The sequence below is a fragment of the Marmota flaviventris genome, chromosome 1 (genome assembly GCF_047511675.1).
Source record: "Marmota flaviventris isolate mMarFla1 chromosome 1, mMarFla1.hap1, whole genome shotgun sequence".
Lineage (NCBI taxonomy): Eukaryota > Metazoa > Chordata > Mammalia > Rodentia > Sciuridae > Marmota > Marmota flaviventris.
The window spans coordinates 175,299,568-175,318,163 of record NC_092498.1 but is presented as its reverse complement, the minus strand read 5'-3'; the positions used below and the strand labels follow the sequence as shown (position 1 = coordinate 175,318,163).

General features: G+C 33.4%; 2 long non-coding RNA genes across 2 annotated transcripts in view; one reads left to right on the top strand and one right to left on the bottom strand.

Moving 5' to 3' along the window:
• LOC139707663 (uncharacterized) overlaps window positions 1-18,594 on the top strand; it is a 108,582-nt gene extending 89,988 nt beyond the window's left edge. Inside the window, exons 2-3 of the long non-coding RNA XR_011709136.1 lie at window positions 412-538; window positions 17,250-18,594. This is a non-coding gene — a long non-coding RNA (uncharacterized lncRNA). The remainder of the gene's footprint in view (window positions 1-411; window positions 539-17,249) is intronic.
• Window positions 1-18,596, bottom strand: part of LOC139707664 (uncharacterized) — a 102,913-nt gene that overhangs the window by 38,779 nt on the left and 45,538 nt on the right. The gene's annotated exons all lie outside the window — the stretch shown is intronic.

Below are 18,596 nucleotides of genomic sequence, written 5' to 3'. Positions count from 1 at the left end.
TTCCACTTTGGTAGAAGCTAAATTTAACCCACATATACATATAAATAACTAATACCTAATGGCATTTTGGTTTTGCTTACTTATTTTTTAAAAGTCGTATTTTTTATAGATATAGTCTATTGTAATCCTTCCTGAACCTTCATTGGCTAGTTTATTGGACTTTACAAAACAATATCTAAAGAAAGCGCTTTGTGTATGAATTGGCCTTGAATGTTTTCATTGGGCTTGTTGTTTAGGATTGCAGATTTGTGGAGATTTTCATAAGGCCAAAGGTAATGCACTAGTTGATAAAATAGAAATAAAACTGAATAGGTCAATTAACAAAAACTATGAATAATCATATGGTCAGTGTGTTCTTTACTTTCCTTATTTATTAATTAGTCTCCTTATTTATTATTTATCTCATTTCAGGAACTAGTGACATTCAGGGATGTGACCATTGATTTCTCTGAAGAGGAATGGGATTGCCTGGAACCTGCTCAGAAGAATTTATACAGAGATGTGATGTTAGAGAACTATAGAAACCTGGTCTTCCTGGGTGAGGATAACTTTCTTTGGGATTTCTAAATAAGTATTAATATTTAATTTTCTTTACTTGAAGAATATTTTTTTACATCTAAAACCTAGTTTTATTTATTCTTTTTTAAACTTAAATTTTTTTCTAATTAGTTTTATATGAGAGTAAAACACATTTTGACAAATCATACATAAATGGAGTATAACTTCTCATCCTTCTGTTTGTACCTGATGTAGAATTACAGCAGTCATGTAATCATATATTCACCTAGGATAAAACTGATTCATTCTACTATCCTTTCTACACCTTTACCCTCTCCTCTTTCTTCAATCTCCTCCATCTAATCTAAAGTACCTTTGTTTTTCCCTAGCTACCCCCTTAATGTGAATTAATTAGCATTTGCATTCTAGAGAAAATATTTGGCCTTTGGTTCTTTGGGATTGGCTTATTTCACTTAGCATAATGTTTCCCAGTTGTATCCTTTTACCAGCAAAGCCATATATCACTCTTATTTTTGGCTGAGTAATATTTCACTGTGTAAATGTACCATTTTTTTTTATCCATTCATCTGTTGAAGAGCACCTAGGTTGGTTCCATAATTGAGCTGTTGTGAATTGAGCTCCTATATACATTGATGTGGCTATATCACTATAGAATGCCGATTTTAAGTTCTTTGAGTATAAACTGAGGAGTGGGATAACTGGGTCAAATTGTGTTTTCATTACAAGTTTTATTTTAAGGAATCTCCACACAGCATTCCAGAATGGTTGCACCAATTTGCAGTCCTACTCCCCACATCTTTTCCACATTCATGTTGCTTGTACTCTTAATAGTTTTTATTCTGACAAGTGAGAGGAAGTCTAAGTGTAGTTTTGATTTGCATTTCTCTAATTGCTGGAGATGTTGAACATTTTTTCAAATATTTGTTGATCAATTGCAATTCTTCTGTGAAATTTCTTAGTTCCATTTATTGATTGGGTTATTTGTTCTTTTGGTGTTAAGTGTTTGATTCTTTATATTTCCTGAAGATAATGCTCATTCTGAAGTACACGTGGCAAAGATTGCTCCCAATTTGTAGTCTGTCTATTCATGTTCTCATTGTTTTTTTTTTTTTTTTTTTCTGTAAAGAAGCTTATTAGTTTGGTGCCATCCTATTTATTGATTCTTGATTTTACTTCTTGCAGTTTAGGAGTCTTGTTAAGGAAATCAGTTCCTAACCTGACATGGTGAAGATTTGGTGCTATTTTTTCTTCTATTAGGTGATGGACCTCAATTCTATTGCCTAAGTCTTTGATCCACTTTGAGTTGATTTTTGTGCAGGATGAGAGATAGGGGTTTAATCTCATTTTGCTACATATGGATTTCCAGTTTTTGCAGCACAGTTGTTGAAGAGGCTATCTTTTCTCCAATGAATGCTTTCAGTGCTTTCTTTCTAATATGAGATAATTGTAATTCTGTGAGTTTATGTGTCTTTTATTCTATACCATTTTTCTACATGTTTGTTTTGGTGCAACAGCATTCTGTTTTTTTACTATATCTATGTAATATCATTTAAGTTCTGGTATTGTGATGCCTCCTGCTTCACTTATCTTTCTAAAGGCTGCTTTGGCTATTCTGAGCCTCTTAATTTTCGAAATAAATTTTATGATTGCTTTTTCTGTTTCTATGAAGACTGTCATTGGTATTTTAGTAGGAATTTTGTTAAATCTTTATAATGCTTTTAATGGTATGGCCATTTTGACAGTGCGAATTCTGCCTTTCCAAGAGCATGGGAGAATGGGAGATCTTTCCATCTTTCATGGTCTTCTTCAATTTCTTTCTTTAGTATTGTGTAGTTTTAATTGTAGGGGTCTTTCACCTCTTTTGTTAGATTGATTCCCAAATATATATATATATATATACACACACACACACACACAAAACACACACTTTTTTTTTTAATTTGAGGGTTCTTGTGAATGTGGGAGTTTTTCTAGTTTCTATTTCAGGTGATTCATCAGTGATGTACAAGAACATGTTTGATTTGTGGGTGTTGATTCTGTATCCTGCTGCTTTGCTGAATTCATTTATTAGTTCTAAATTTTCCAGTGATAATTTTTGGGTCTTTTGAAAATAGAAATGTATTGTTAGGAAATAGTGATAGTTTGAGTTATTTTTCTGTTAGTTTCCATTTAATTTATTTCTTTTGTCTTAAGTTCTCTGGAAGGGTTTTCAAGGATGATGTTAAATAAAAGTGGTGAAAGAGGGCATCCTTGTCTTGTTCCAGTTCTTAAGAGAATTCGTTCATTTTTTTTCACCATTTAGAATGATGTTGTCCTTGAGTATAGCATATGTAGCATTTATAATGTTGAAGTATATAACTACTATTCATAGCTTTTTTTTTTGAACATATGTTGATGCTATATTTTGTGAAATGCTTTTTATGCATCAATTGAGATAATTACGATTCTCGTCTTTAATTTTATTGTTGTGATGTATTATACTTATTGATTTCTTATGTTGAACGAGTCTTGCATCCCTGGAGTGAACTCCACTTATTTTAATTATGTTTTTGTTTGTGATTTGCCATGATTTTATTGAGAAGTTTTTCATCTATGTTCATCAAGAATATTGGTCTGCAGTTTTCTTTCCTTTATGTGTCTTTGTCTGCTTTTTGTTATCAGGATGAGCTTCATGAGATGAGTTTGGACGGTTCTCTTTTTTCTTGTTTTCATGAAATGATTTGAGGACTGTTGGTGTTAATTCTTTGAATTTCTGCTAGAATTTGGCTTAGAATCCACTTGGTTTGTAGAAGTTGGCTGATAATCCAGTTGGTCTTTGGCTTTTTTTTTTTTTTTTTTGATAGCACCTTCTATCTTATTAGTTGAAATTGATGTGTTTAAATTGTATGTGTCCTCCTGATGCAGTTTGGTTCCGTCATATGTCTCTAAAAATTTGTCGACCTCTTCAAGATTTTATATTTTATTGTATTATAATTTTTTAAAGTAGTTTCTGATTATCATCTGTGTTTCAGTAGTGTCCATCATGATATTTCCTTTTCCATCACAAATTTTAGTAATTTGACTTGTTCTCTTTCTCTTAATTAGTGTGGCTGTGTTTATCTATTTTATTTATTTTTTCAAAACATTTTTTTGTTTTAATTTATTATATGACAGCAGAATGCATTACAATTCTATAACACGTATAGAGCTCAAAATTTCATATCTCTGGTTGTACACAAAGGAGAGTCACATCATTCATGTCTCCATAGATGTACTCAGGGTAATGATGTCTATCTCATTTCACTGTTTTTCCTACCCCTACGCCCCTCCCTTTCCTTCCCTCCTCTTTGCCCTATCTAGACTTCATCTAATCCTCTTCTCCACCACAGCATTATGAATTAGCATCCTTAAATTAGAGCAAACATTTGGCATTTGTTTTTTAGGATTGGCTAACTTCACTTAGCATTATATTCTCCAACTCCATTCATTTATCTGCAAATGCTGTGATTTTATTCTCTCTTACTGCTGAGTAATATTTTATTTGGTATATATACTACATTTTCTTTATCCATTCATCAACCGAGAGACAACTAGGTTATTTCCACACTTTAGCTATTGTGAATCTTGCTGCTATAAACATTGATATGGATGTGTCCCTGTAGTATGCTGTTTTTAAGTCCTTTGGATATAGACCAAGGAGTGGGAAACCTTGGTCAAATGTTGGTTCTATTCCCAGTTTTCCAAGGAGTCTCCATACTGCATTCCGTATTGGCTGCACCAATTTGCAGTCCCACCAGCAATGCATGAGTGTGCCTTTTTCCCCACATCGTCATCAACTTGTTTTTTGCCCTTGATTTCTTCTGCTATGCATTGGTTGCATTGGTTGTTCAATGTTAGATTAGCTTCAGTTTTTTGTTTTGTTTGTTTGTTTTACTTTATCATTGATTTCTAATTGTTTTTTCCATTTTGATCTGTTAGAATGCAGGGTATTTTCTCTATTTTTTTTTTTAATTTTCATAGAATTTTTTGTGGCTTAATATATCTTCTATTTGGTGTTGGGGTTGTTGTTCAGAGGTAGATTGCTTGTTTAGCATGTGTGAGGCACTGGCTTAAAATGTTAAGCACCACTTATAAATAAAATGGATAATCTAAAAATTGAAAAAAATATCTACACAGTCTATTTTAGAGATGCAACCATGTGCTGCTAAGAAGAAAGTGTAATCACTTGTTAATGAATTAAATACTCAATATATTTCTTTTAAATCTAAATTGTTGATTGTACTTTTTAGTTTTTTGTATTATTCTTTGGAGGATATGTCCTCTGGTGACAGAGTTCTGCTAAAATTACCCAGTATTATTATGCTATGGTCTATTTGATTCTTGAAATTGAGAAGGGTTTGTCTGGTGTGTGTAGATGCTCCATAAATATTAACAAGTGTTATGTCTTGTAGATGTATTATTTGTTTATACAGTATGAGATGTATTTCTTAGTCTCTCCTGATTAATTTTGGCTTGAAGTTAACTTTATCTGTTATGAGGACAGAAACTCCTGCCTGTGTAGGAAATCCATGTGAGTGATATATTCTTTTTCATCCCTTTGCTTTTATTCTGTGGATGTCTTTGCTTATGAGGGGAATCTCTTGGAGACAGCATATCGTTTGATCTTCATTTTTAATCCATTCTGCCAGTGTATGTCTTTTAATTGATGACTTTAGTCCGCTTACATTCAAGGTTATGATTTAGATATGATATGTATTCTCAGCCACTTGGGTTTATTTCTGGTTTTTAAGTTGAAATAATTTCTCCTTTGATTGATTACTCCTGTAGCATAATTCCTCCCATTGCTGATTTTTGGTTTGTTTTTCATTTTATCTTCATGGAATATTTTGTTGAGAATGTTGTGTAGTGCAGGCTTTTGAGTTGTGAATTTTTTTTAACTTTTGTTTATCATGGAAGTTTTTTATTTTATCATCTGATCTGAAGCTTAATTTTTCTGGATATAGTATTCTTCATTGAAATCCATTTTTTTTCCCTAAGAATGTGGTATTAATATCCTAGGACCTCTTATTTTTGATGTCTGGCTTGAAGTCAACTGAGATCCCAATTTCCCCCCACTCCATATGTAATCTGATATTTTTTTCTCCCAGCCCTTAAAATTCTATCCTTATTCTGTAAGTCATTTTCATTATAATGTCTTGGTGTGGGCCTATTCTAATTATATGCATTTAGTGTCCTGTAAACCTCTTCTATATGATCTTCCATTTCATTCTTTAGGGTTGGGAAATTTTCTGATATTATTTTATTGAAAAATTTGTGTATTCTTTTGGTTTAGATCTCTGCTCTTTCATTTATTTCAATAAATCTCCAAACTTCCGCTTTTCATGTCATCCCATATGTTTTGGATGTTCTGGTCATGGTTTCTTAACATCTTCTCTGCATAGTTAGCTTCATTTACAAGATTATGTATTTTGTCTCATTGCCTGATTTTATGTCTTCCAAGTGGTCTAGTCTTTTGCTGATTCTTCTATTGAGTTTTTATTTGATTTATTGATTTCTTCACTTTGAGGATTTCTACTGTTTTTTATTATTATTTTTCTTTCAGAATCTCTGCCTTTTGAAGTGATCTGGAGTGTTGTCTTGAGCATAATGCTCCAACCTCTGGATTGCTGGAGTGCAAGAGGTAATATAATTGTCAGAATTCCTGGAGGCAGTGTTTAGGTTGAAGTAGGCTCCAGACTCTTCACTGAACCCCATTGTTTTGGAGATTTTAAATAAGCACACTTCCAGAGTCCAAGACTTATTGGTCCAGGCTGAAAGACTATACCCCAAGGATTTCACTTGGATTCCCTTTTTGTGTTGGGGTGCCAACTGTGAGTCCCATACCTCACATGGAGACCCTACAGTTCCTGGTCTTGGATTCAGACTCCAATTTCTTCCCCCTTGTTCTTCCAAATTCCTTACCAGAAGCATCTCTCTCACTAGTATTGTAAGGAGCCAGATTGGAGAGGGAGGTGTCTGGAGGCTGAACATGACCAGTAGTCTGTTAAGAGACTACCTCTCTCCATGTTTGATTTTGTCCTGGTCATGTAAGAACACTATATGTCATTCAGTGTGCGTTTATTTATTGGGCCTGCATTTCAGGCCAAACTTGGATTTATTAGGCATTGGTTCTGTCTGCTGCTAGCCTCTTTGCTGTGGCTGCAGAATGTTTCCTTATGATGTCCTCTGCATGCTTCTTGGAGGGATGGTAGCTACTCTTCCTCAGCAGGATATTGGATACTACATCTTTCAGGTTTGTTGGACAATGTCGTTGATATCTAAATGCTGTTTCCAGATATGCTTTGGGTCTCCCAAGAATCCATACAGGCTTCTTTAATTCCCTTATCCCTCCATTGTGCTCATGGCTGTGGTGAGCCGTTCCTATAGACCGTGGCCGCCATTAGAAGATGGTGCCGGCTTCCACTGTGGCCTGTGATAAACAACTCCTTTTTTGGAGAGTTGGCACGTAATCCCTTATCACCCTATGAGAAAGCTCCACGTGGCAGCTTTGCATTGGGGCTTGAGATGCTTTATTAAGGCTGGGAGGGGCATCCGAGAGGGAGAAGAAGAAATATCAAGGGCCTGAATAAACTGCTGAAAGAAGATTCCTGAGTTGCGTCTTCCTTGCGGACAAGGGGTCGCGACACATGGCGGAACAACTCTGGCTGGTGTTTCAAGCCTGGCTGTGGCAGCAGCTATGTTGCCTGGGATTTTTTTTTTTTTTTTTAATTTTTTAAAATATCCAACCCCCAACTCTCCAAGTCACTCCTCACTTTTTTTTTTTAAACCCATCTTGGAAAAACTGTGTGTATGCTTTTTTGTTTTCCCACCACAGAGCAGCCAGGAAGGCAACCTCTCTATTCTGCCATCTTGAAAACCTCTCCCACAATAATTCCTTTTATTTGTTATTTTTAGTTATGCAAAAAAGTAAAAACCATTTGATCCTTTATACAAGCATGGAATACATCTTATTCTAATTGGGAAACCAATCTTGTGGATGTACACAATGTTGAAATTCACCATGTTGTATTTATATATGTATATATGAATGTAATCAGATTCATTCTCCTTTATTTCTATCCTACTTTGTGTGTGTGTGTGTGTGTGTGTGTGTGTGTATGTGTGTGTGCATGCAGGATGGGATTGAACTCAGGGCCTTGTGTATGCAAGAAAAGCACTCTACCAACTGAGCTGTATCCCCAGCCCTCTGTCTTCCTTTCTTCATTCTTTGTCTAATCCAATAAACTTCTATTTTTCCCCTCCCCACCCTCCCTTGTTATGGGTTAGCATGCACATATCAGAGAACATTCAATCTTTATTTTTTTAAATTGGCTCTTTAATGTAGATGATGGTCTCCAGATGCATCCACTTACAAGCAAATGTCACAAAATTATTCTTCTTTATGGCCAATTTATATTTCATTGTATATATATATATATATATATATATATATATATATATATATATATATATATATTACAGTTTCTTCATTTATTCATCTTTCATTGGACATCTAGGTTGGCTCTGTAGCTTAGCTATTTTGAATTGTGTTGCTATAAATATTGGTGTGTCTGTGTCAATGTGATAGTTGATTTTTAACTCCTTTGTATATATATCACATAGTGATATAACCAGGTTAAATTCCATTCCAAGTTTTTTTTGTTTTTGTTTTTGTTTTTGTTTTTTTTTTTTTTTTGCAGAATCTCTATACTACTTTCTAGAGTGGTTGCACCAATGTGCAAACAAAATTGGAACAAAACTGCAAAATTTTGAAAGCTACCTTTAAAATGCTTTATGCTACACATTAGAACAAATTCATCAATATATAGATAATAAAAATTCATTTAATTCCATCTACTTGGAATTCTGATGCAGGAAGATTGCAAATTAAAGGCTATCCTTAATAACTTAGGTTTCAATTCTTGCTTTTTAGGGAAAAAATGGCATTTTTTTTTGTGCAGACAAGAAAATGTTTTATCTTTTGTATAGTGTTTGAAATTTTAATTGTGATCAAAACCACAAATAAATCTTGCTATTTCCAACATCTCAAATATATTTAGTTCAAATTGTTATATAATATGTCTTTAGAAATTTTACATCTCAAAAAAAATGAAATCTCATAAAAACAAGGTTTATTTATATTCCTCCATCTCAAATACTATTCTCCATTTTGTTAAGTTTAGCTATCTTATTTATACTAGTAGAACAGTTCAGTGTTTTTCTTTTAAAAAATTATTTATTTACTTTTTGTTTTAAGTGGACACAATATCTTTATTTCATTTTTATGTGGTGCTGAAGACTGGACCCTGTGCCTCGTGCATGCTTGGTGAGCACTCTATCACTGAGCCACAACCCCAGATCCACGTCAGTAGCTTCTAGTGACTTATTTCTTTTATCAAAGTCTGCTTTATGGTTTTCCTTATTATAGCTCTTACAAAATTTCCTACCTTTTTGGACTTGAAAAATATTCTGTAGTTTATATATTTTAAATTTTCTTATTTACTTATTTCAAGGAATATTTTGTTTGCTTTGACATGATGTCTCTTTTGAATAATATTTTAACAATTGCAAGTGTCTTAATTTGCCATAAACTTTGGGTTTACTACCATACTCACTTAGAATTCTATATGCCTAGTGGTCTTATTGCCAGTATTAACTATTGAATATTGTAGCTTTTTAAGTCAGAACATTGTTCCAATTTGGTTGTGTTTTGAATATTTTTGAGTTATTCATAATAATTTGTAGAATATCTTTTTTCTCTTTTTGGGAAAAATAACATTTGGAGTTTAATAGATATTGCATGAACTTCCAGAAAACTTTGAGGAGTAGAAATATCTTTTAATTTTGCCCTTCAATTCATGAAAAAGACCAAATCAACTAATTATGAAATATTTATGCATTTTCTAACATCACTTTCACTTTTTTTAAAAATATTTTTTTAGTTTTAGTTGGACACAATATTTATTTCTATGTCGTGCTGAGGATCTAACCCAGTGCCTCACAGGTGCAAGGTGGGTGCTCTACCACTGAGCTACAACCCCAGTCCTTCTTTCACTTTTGATTTTAATTTTATTCCATAATATGTAGGAAATGTTAATATTTTCATATATATTAACTTTTTATAACCTGAGTTGTTCTATCCAGTATAATATTTCATTTGCTATTGAGAACATTACTTTTGTAAATGTAATTTGTTCAAAATAGTTTTTCTGAGTCTTTCTTTTTTTTTTTTTTTTTCTGTTTGGTGACTGCCATTTTGTTTGACTTTACAGGAAGCTAGACATTGTATCTCCTAGTACTACAATGTTATTTCATACTACAATGTTATTTCCTATTTTTGTTATCCAATTTTTTCAATATTTGCTTTCTATATTTGGGAAGTACGATGTGAGTTACAAGTGTTCATACTGTTTTTGTAATAATGGAGGGGGAAAAAAGTTTTCATATTTAAGTTTAATTAATGTACTTTGGTAATGGGGATTGAGGCCAAGGGTGCTGAACCACTGCTCCAAATCTCTGGTCCTTTTTATATTTTATTTTGAGACATGATTTCCCTAACTTGCTTGGGGCCTTTCTAAGTTGGTGAGGCTGGTTTGAGCTTCCTTAAGCAGCTTCCTTAGCTGCTGGGTTTTCAGGTGTGTGCTAGAGCACCTAGCTACTTTCATCATCATATAATTTTCTAGTCTACCTGTCACAGTTTCTTTATTAAAAATCTGTTTTGCCCCATGTAACTGTTATTTCAAACTATGTTTTGCATATTGTAATTTTCTTATTCCACTTTTCTTTTGGTTAATGTTGTATGCAATATTCTCATATTCTTTTGCATTTTATTTGTGTTCTTACACTTAAAGCATTTTATACACTACATACAATAGTATTTTTTAGATTAAATTCTATTAGTCAAGTTTTGTGATTTGATTGGTGTTTTATAATACTGCAGGTACAATCTAACAAATTTCTAAAAGTGAAGAATTACTCCTTTCAGAGTTTCTTTATTTCTTATAATTGTTTATTCTACTTTTCTTAATCAGTTAATTTGGTTCATTGATTTTCAGACTGACATGCTTTGATTTCTTTCCCATATCCCTTTGCATATTGTATGGCTATTTGTTTTGTAACTCACATAAGATTTTATAAAGATTACATTATGGGGCTGGGGTTATGGCTCAATGTTAGAGTGCTTGCCTCACATGTGTGAGGCACTGGGTTCAATTCTCAGCACTGCATATAAATAAATGAATAAAATAAAGGTCTGTTAACACTAAAAATAATTTTTAAAAATTACATTAAATTTACACTGTATTTTGAGCTAGTAATAAATTAAATTTGATTTATTATAAAATTTTGTTTTGTTCATATATACTTTCACAATTTTGATAATTTTACAGTTATTTTAATGTTGCATATACATTAACAAGTTTATATTGATTTTTATGCTTTTGTCTTTCAAATTGTATTGCCAGATTAAGTGTTTTGTCTTTGAAAGTGATGTTTTTTCCCCAAGAGAACTTTAAAATTTCGAAGTAATTTGTGTTGCTGTACAGATTTATTTTTCATTATAATGGATTATTTTAGTAGTTTTAGAGGACAGATCTAGTGGTGATGCTCTTTGGAGGCATTTATATATGTTAAAAGTGTTTATTTTTCTTCGCTATTTACAGATCAAATATTGTCAAACGGGTAAAAGAAAAAAAAAATGCCAACCAAGAACATATATTCAGAAATCCATTCTGTATTATAAATCTTCCTAAGGAATTGCATAATAATTATATAGAAATACGTTTCTAGGCTTTACATCTTTTTTTGTGTGTGTGACCTCAAGTATTTCTCTTTTTGAATTTTATGGAGGTACTAGAGATTGAACCCTGGGGTACTTAACCACTGAGCAACATATCCAAAACTTTTTTTTTTTTTTTAATTGTTTAGTCAGGTTCTCACTTAGTTGTTCTTGATCAGTTGCTGAGGCTGGCTTTGAACTTGTGATTCTCCTGCATCAATCTACCAAATCATTGGTTTTGCATAGGCATGTACCACCCTGCCCAGCTCTTTGTGAATTTTTAGTTTTTGATGAAAACCTGCTTTGAGTCTTTTCATGCCCCCCCCCCCCACCAATTGGAGATAATTGGACTTCTTAGGTTTTGATTTTGGGTTTATACCTCATGTTTATAAAAAAAAAAAAAACTTTTTTTTTTTGACATGATTTCATGAACTTGGGGCTTACCTCAAACTTATGAAGCTCCTGGCTCAGTCTCCCAACTTGCTGGGATTATAGCTGTGCACATTAACCCTTGATCTTAAAGTATAAAATTCTTTAAATATAAAATTTTATATTTTTGAAATATAAAATTTCTGCTTGTATCAGTAATTTTTCTCTGATTTTTGTTCAGTTTTCTGTATTCTGGTTTAGCTCACTAAACTTATTTTAAATTTTTATTTTCTATACTTCAGGTAATTCATAACTCTCAGTTTTCTAATGTTTAATTCCTGCTGCTTTAGTTTGTTACATTGGTTAAGCCTTGTTTTCATTTATGTGTGTGTGTGTGTGTGGTGTATTATTTTTAATTGGTTTGTCCATTTGAAAATCAGCCAATGATGGATTTTATAGTCATTTTGGTAAATAGTTTGAATGTTATTAAAAAATAGACAAGAGTGATGCATACTGTCAATCCCAGCTAATTTAGAAGCCATACAAGTGTTTCAAGTTTGGGACAAGTTACAACAATTTAGTGACTAACAAGTTTAAAAGGGCTTGTTTCATAACTTAGTGGTACAGTATCCTTGGGCTTAATCTCAAGAACCATATATAATAAAAGTTAAAAGTAGACGTTTATGTGAACTCGAAATGCAAATCTTAATTATGTGTCCACAGGAGATTTAATCAACATGTTCAAGCGATATCTCCACTGTTTATTGCAAGCATCATTTACAATAGTAAAGTTATGGACTCACCCTATGTGCCCATTGATGATTGAATGAGAAAAAATATGGAATTGTTCTTATTAGTTGTAAAAAAAATCTTGTCATTTATTGTGAAATAAAGCAGATCAAAAAAATTCAGTTGCAGGAGCATCTGAGTTTGGAACCAACTCAGATGAGTAAATTGATGTTCCCAGGCACTGTGTTTGGTGTAGTGTTGTTCTACATCTGCAGTATTTTATTTTAAGGGGCATAAGAAGGTTGAGAGTTCTGTTGGACCACATGAGTGTAGTGAATGTATTGTGCTGTATTCCAGATAAATGCTAATAGAATGAACAAGTGTTTTCTAAGCACAAAATGATTATTATAAGAAATAATACAGGTTTTCATTCACTGGAGATATATATATATATATATATATATATATATATATATATATACACTCAAAAATACCATGATATAACTAGTAATACATAAAGTTTAATTTGTCAATGAAATAAGTCAGTAAATAACAAAAATTTAAAAAATCCAAAGCAAGTCATTTACCTTGATCGTCATGTGTTGGGTGTCATCTGTGTAATACAGATATAGGCTATGCCATGTTTTTAATTGTCTCTCAAACTTGTTTTTTCTTGTGAATTTTCTCAAGACATGTATTTTTCCAATTAAAAATTTTGTCCATATATAATTTTAAAGAGTCCATAGACCTCTGTTGAATATATTTTATTGTCATCTAAATATCTATTTTCTCCAGGACCCTTGTCATGAAAGATAGAAACCAGTTTTTAGAGAGTCCCCAAGAAGGTCACATATGTTTGCATTTATTTTACATTTCCCTTTTTTCACTGAGAGAAGAGAGTAGGTAGATTTTTTCCCTAATTGTACAGTGCTATATTACAAAGAAGGAAAGACTATGTTTGACAAGTAACACAGTATCCCTCCCTAGGGAGGGAAATTATATTACACTCCTTAGTAATGGACTCATCTTGTTTACCATTTTTGGGAAGCCATCCATGGACGGTGCTAGAACTAAAACATTGTTGAAGCCATTAGGCAGTGAAGTCTGGGGGTGGGGTGTGGTATGGTGTAAAATTTTTCTTGTTTCAACAGGGCCTTAGAGCCACCAAAACAGTGGGGAAAATTTATTGGGATTCAAATTATACCCTATTTTTGGGCAGTTAGATCCACGTAATCCAAACCAAAATATAAGAATTCATATTTCTTTTCTTTTTAAAACATTAAAAGGGTTAAAATCCACTTGCTTCATGCATGGCCTAAGCTCACCTTTTGTTCAAAGCTTGGTAGAATCAGTGTGTACTGAGGCCCTGTCCTGTAGTGATTGGGTTACCCTGGTGAAAGCTTTCCTTTCAAGATGTGAATATTTGTTGTGGAAATCTAATTGGATGGAATTTTGTTCTGAGCAGGCAGAGATAAACAGAATGCATGGAGTATATATCACTTTAGAACTGTTGACTGGGCAGGATCATTTGTGATTTGGAGCAACAATTAAATTATGATTTATAAACTAATACTCAGATAAGTGTGTGTGCAAGAAGGGAACGAAGGTAATTACCTACTAAGACAGGGGAAAAAAATTGGATTTTAGCCAGATCTGGCTATCTCACTCTCCTCAAAGTCCTTGACTGCATTACATGGTTTTGTGATTTTCAATTACTCATTAAGGTAGAACATGAGTCTTACATTTGGTTGGATCAGAGCCTTCTATTATTGTAACCTCCTTTTCTATCCAATAGCATAGTTGGCTCTGGCAATCTTCCAATATTTTGAAAACAGCTTTTGCTTATTTTCCTAGTCAAGTAGGAAGTCATCATTCTCATGATAATGTTGTTCAGTTTGGTCTTGTAACTTCTTAAACTACTCAACAGTGAGCAGAACTTCAAACCCTCATATGCTTTACTTCATTTTACTAATGAGCCAGTTAGTGTTTTATAGTGATAGTGTACATATTGTGGGAGTTCCTAAACATTTTGAAACAGCTACTGTTGTAGATATACCACCAAAAGCATCATTTCATTTGTTCCATACTTTACAAATGACAATTCAAATGCATCAAAAATCTTCATTTCATTGGCCATATCAGAGCTTATTCTATAGAAGCTTCCAGATCCTTTGGCATCAGTTAATGATAATATTGAAAAACTTATTGCTGTTTGTCATCAAATATCTTTATTTGATTTTGTAGAAGCCTCACACATTTTTCATCATCAGAATTCTTCTACTTGCTTATCAAATTGTTTGCCAGTATTAATTATGTGTTATACATATTCTGTCTTCACCAACAGGGGATAATCCCCGTGGTTTATTGCCAAATCAGCTATGTCAAATGTATGTAACTCACATGCTTCATTTTGGCAAAAATTATTATATTCATATTATTGTGAATACTTGTTCTTAATTTATCTTTGCCTCTGCCTGTGAAAAATAGGCTATTCAACATATTATTTCTCATTGCCTATGGGCTTTTGCAGCATTACACTGTCATTCACAGATTAAAACTGATAATTATTTAGCTTGAACTAGTTCTTCTTTCAAGTTTTGTCACCAATTTCATGTTAATTATAAACAGGCATTCCTTATAATCCTCAAGATCAAGCCATTGTAGAGTGGGCTCACTTATTTATTAAACTACAATTACACAAAAAAGGGGGGATAAGACCCCACTAAATAACCTTAATCATGATTTTTTTGGTTCTAAATTTTTAAAATTGTGATTCTGAAGGCCATAGTGCTGCTGAGACAAGTCTTCCACTGTAACAGGTCTGTTGGTCCTAGTTTGGTGGAAAGATTTACAAACAGGATAGTGCAAAGGACCAGATTCAGTGATAATAGGGGGTGGAGATCATGCTTGTGTTTTCCCAGAAGGTTCATTTTGTCCTATTTGGGTACTGAAACATGCCATCAAACATGGACCTAGAGCCAACATTCAAATGACTAAAATTTAAACCAGAGATGTCAATCCTCACCCCAGCAGGAATAGTAAGGTAATATGGAGGAAAAGGATGAGCATGGATGGCCCTGCCATGCAAACACTCAAACTGCCAGTGTGTAAGCAACTGAAGAATCTTATCCAAAAGACTGAGCAGATGGTTCAACAAAAAGGAGATATTAAATCTCCAACCACAATGTTTGTGGTCATGATAACTCTATTGAACTGTCGAGGGATGTGGGGTCCATGTAGAAACTCATTGGACCTATTTTCCATATCCACCTGTAGTACACATGGTGGTGTGGACTGGAGAATCCATCCCAATATTTACTAATGATCCTGATATGACGGGATGTTTTACAGATATTCACATTACACCCATCCATGTAACTGGATTTCATTATATTGGCTACAATGAGCAGTTACCTCTATGCAGGTTCCATGATAAACATGCTGGCTGTTTAAAACTATCTTTTGAGGGAAAGAGTATATGGGGGACCTAGACCAGCCAATCATGCTGGCCCATGGGACTTAAGATTATATGTCAGGACAGTTATTAAAATAGTACGTTCTCATAACAAGCCAGTCATTTCCATGGAACATTTACCAATACCTTACTGCTCCAATTGTTCTGCAATAGAATTTTGTACCTTTCCTAAATGAATGAAATGTGCAAATGTCATGCCAGTACAACATAAAGTTTCTAGAAATAGTGATTATATTTTTGGATTGGTCTCCAAGAATTGGCAAAGGACATCCCTGTAAGGATGCCATGACTTCTGGCAGTTTTATTGGTAATGTTCTAACTTCCAGTGGAGTTGGTAAAAGATCTCTGGTGTTTAATTGCAGCCTGAGATTTTCTACATTATATAAATGGCCCTCTGCCTGACTTTGTAGGCTAGAATTGCAAATAGGTTTTCTGCTATGGCCTGTGAGACTGCATTCAATCTCCTTTTGCTTTAAACCTTGAAATATGTTTCAACATATTTTGCATCGTGTATTATTGGAATGATATGTTTGCTACTAGTTCTTTTTTTGTATCATGATAATAGGTTGTTGGGCCCTCAGAACAAGGATCCAGGATCCTTAAATAACTGCCCATCATTTGCATTTAAAAAATAAGTAAGGGGGATACGCAGAAAATCACCTGTGAGCTGTGTGGGAACTAAAACAACATTGAAGCCATTAGGTAGGAAAGTCTTGTGTCTGGAAATCCCAGCAGAAATCCTGCTGTTTTGAGAATGTGTGGCTTATGTGGCTTCCTACATAGCTCCATTACAGTTCAGAACAGCATCAGTGATGGGCATGACCCATTAAGAGCGAAACAAACTGCCTACCCTCACCCATATCCTATTATTGTGTGAAGAAGAAAGTACAGAGACAAGAATCCTCCCACACTGAAATCTTAATACCTATGAATTCCCTTTGATCGATACTGCTATAAATACAGCAAGTCCTGGCTCTATCTTTGTTGGGTGCCACCCCCTTATGATTGGCTTAACCCATCATTGCACCAACTTTGTAAAACATTTCTTCTCTTTTGTGTATATATCATGGTTTTACTTTCATATGTTTTATTTCTCAGCCCACCCATCCCTCCAACAGAAACACCCATGTGGGATGTGAGCAAGAACATGTACTCTAATATGGTTTTGGTAGTTCTCACAATGTAATTTTGTCTGTACACTTTTACTTAGTTTATGTATTTCTAGAGTAATGGTGGCATTGTATTTATTAAACTGTTCTCCTGCTGATGTCCCGACAGTGCTATAATTTCATATGGTACATTTGCAAAATATATTCACCTCAGTCTATTAAGTAATACCAATTTTATTTATATTTATTTCAGCCATAACTTCTCATCATACTGAAGAATTTTCATCAGAGCGGGGCATAACATATTTATTACAAAAAGTAATAAAGGGAAGATATGGGAATTGCAACCTTGACTATTTACCAACAAGAAAATTATGGGAAATTATAAGTGAGAATGAAGTTCAAAAATCATATTATAAGGGACAAAACCAATTATCAGTGACTGTTCATAATGAAAATTTTACTGGTAACAGATATCAAGAACAATTAATATCTCAGAAAATACTTCCATTTATGCTTGTTACTTTTCAAGAATTCTGTATGTCTTTAAGAATAAATCTACAGCAATTTTGGAAGCATATATTTTCTCTGAAAGAAAATATGGAAAATCTGAGAAGAGATCTAGTCCATGCTTCAATTTTTAACTTGACCAATTTCAAATGTAGCTTTGAGTTAAACTTCCTTTGGAACATTTCTATAGACAAGAGATTTAAAACTAAAGGACTATCTTCTGAACGTGATTATTTTGAGAGTTTCTTTACAAAGTGTTCATTAGTCGACAATAAACAGATAATTCCTTCATGTGCTGAAGCATACAATTTTAACACTTGTGGGATTGTCCCTACTTACCCACTATTGTTTAATGAAAATTCAGATACAGATTTCTGGAAAACTTTCTACATATGTATTGAAACAAGTAACATCTTTAGCCAGGTCTCTATCCCAGGTTATTACCAGCATATGTATATTACTGATAAAAATTATGAATATGAAGAGCCTCATAGAAAGTTTATCATTGGTCACAATGCCAGAAAACATCTGTATACTCATTTTCCAAAGATGTTTTGCAAAGATAAAAAGCGCGGTAGTTTTTCTCTTCAGTGCTTAAAACTTGTTACCGATCCAAATATTCATAAGCAAGACAAATCTTACAAATATGAGACATATGAAACAGCTCTTAATCCACTTGCAGTCCTCATTCAATACAAGAAAATTTGTACTGGGAAAGAACCCCAAAACTTTAAAAGTTGTATCAAAGTATCTGATTGCTCAACCCTTAGTAAATACCACATATACTACAGCAGTGATAAACCCTGCATGTTTAAAGAATATGACAAAACTTTTAATCAGAAATCACTCCCTGTCAAGCATCATAGCATCCATGCCCAAGAGAAGCCCTGTAATTGTAAAGCAAGTCTCAAGTTTAACAATTTCTCAACCGTTTCTCAATCCTTGAGATTTCATAACAGTGACAAACTCTGCAAATGTAAAGAATGTGGCCAAGCTTTTAATCAAAGCTCAGTTGTTGTATCCCAGAAAATTGATGTTAATGAGAGCTCTGAGAAATGTAAAGAAAGTTCCAAAGCCTTACAACAAAATT